The sequence below is a fragment of the Arachis hypogaea genome, chromosome 13 (assembly GCF_003086295.3).
Source record: "Arachis hypogaea cultivar Tifrunner chromosome 13, arahy.Tifrunner.gnm2.J5K5, whole genome shotgun sequence".
In the NCBI taxonomy this organism is placed as follows: Eukaryota; Viridiplantae; Streptophyta; class Magnoliopsida; order Fabales; family Fabaceae; genus Arachis; species Arachis hypogaea.
The window spans coordinates 33,423,179-33,424,643 of record NC_092048.1 but is presented as its reverse complement, the minus strand read 5'-3'; the positions used below and the strand labels follow the sequence as shown (position 1 = coordinate 33,424,643).

Here is a 1,465-nt window from a genome sequence, read left to right as displayed (position 1 = left end):
TTCGGGATCTAGTTTCTTCTGAGGTAATTTCTGTTGAACCAAGGTATTTAGTTCATTGATGAGCAATGGAGGTTCATCCTCCCAAGTCTCATTACCAAATAACTTGGCATTCAGATTCATGATTGCTCCTAGATACTGAGCAACTTGCTCTTCAATAATATCTTCATCTTCTTCAGAGGAAGAATACTCATCAGAGCTCATGAATGGCAATAGTAAGTTCAGTAGAATCTCTATGGTCTCTATATGAGCTTCAGATTCCTTTGGTTCCTCAATAGGGAACTCCTTAGTGGCCAGTGGGCGTCCATTGAGGTATTCCTCACTGGAATTCACTGCCTTTCCCTCCTCTGCAGGTTCGGCCATGTTGGACGTATTTATGGCCTTGCACTCTCTCTTTGAATTCTCTTCTGTATTGCTTGGGAGAGTACTTGGAGGAGTTTTGGCCACTCTTTCACTCAGTTGACCCACTTGTGCCTCCAAATTTCTAATGGAGGACCTTGTTTTAGTCATGAAACTGAGTGGTCTTAGATAGATTAGAGACTATGGTTGCTAGGTCAGAGTGGCTCTGCTTAGAATTCTCTATCTGTTGCTCAGAAGATGATGGAAAGGGCTTGCTATTGCCAAACCTATTTCTCCCACCATTATTATTGAAGCCTTGAATCGGCTTCTGTTGATCCTTCCATGAGAAATTTGGGTGATTTCTCCATGAAGGATTATAGGTGTTTCCATAGGATTCTTCCATGTAATTCACCTCTTCCATTGCAGGATTCTCAGGGTCATAAGCTTCTCCTTCAGAAGAGGCTTCTTTAGCACTGCCGGATGCAGCTTGCATTCCAGTCAGATTCTGAGAAATCATATTGACTTGCTAAGTTAATATTTTGTTCTAAGCTAATATTGCATTCAGAGTATCAATCTCAAGAACTCATTTCTTCTGAGTCATCCCATTATTCACAGGATTTCTTTCAGAAGTATACATGAACTGGTTATTTGCAACCATTTCAATGAGTTCCTGGGCTTCTGCAGGCATCTTCTTCAGATGAAGAGATCCACCAGCAGAGTGATCCAATGACATCTTGGACAATTCAGACAGACCATCATAGAATATACATGAGATGCTCCATTCTGAAAGCATGTCAGAAGGACACCTTCTGATCGATTTCTTGTATCTTTCCTAAGCTTCATAGAAGGATTTACCTTTCTTCTGTCTGAAGGTTTGGATTTCCACTCTAAGCTTGCTCAACTTTTGAGGTGGAAAGAATTTGGCCAAGAAGGCATTGACCAACTTTTCCCAAGAGTTCAGGCTTTCTTTAGGTTGTGAGTCCAACCATATCCTAGCTCTGTCTCTTACAGCAAAAAGAAAAAGCATAAGTTTGTAGACCTCAGGATTAACCCCATTGGTCTTAACAGTGTCACATATTTGCAAGAATTCAGCTAAAAACTGATGAGGATCTTCCAATAGAAGTCCATG

The 1,465-nt window shown here is 41.0% G+C and overlaps 1 non-coding gene across 1 annotated transcript; it reads left to right on the top strand.

Moving 5' to 3' along the window:
* Positions 1 to 1,123: 1,123 nt before the first annotated feature.
* LOC112739617 (small nucleolar RNA R71) lies at positions 1,124 to 1,231 on the top strand. Its single transcript, XR_003170549.1, has one exon. It is a non-coding gene; the product is annotated as a small nucleolar RNA R71 (small nucleolar RNA).
* Positions 1,232 to 1,465: the final 234 nt, after the last annotated feature.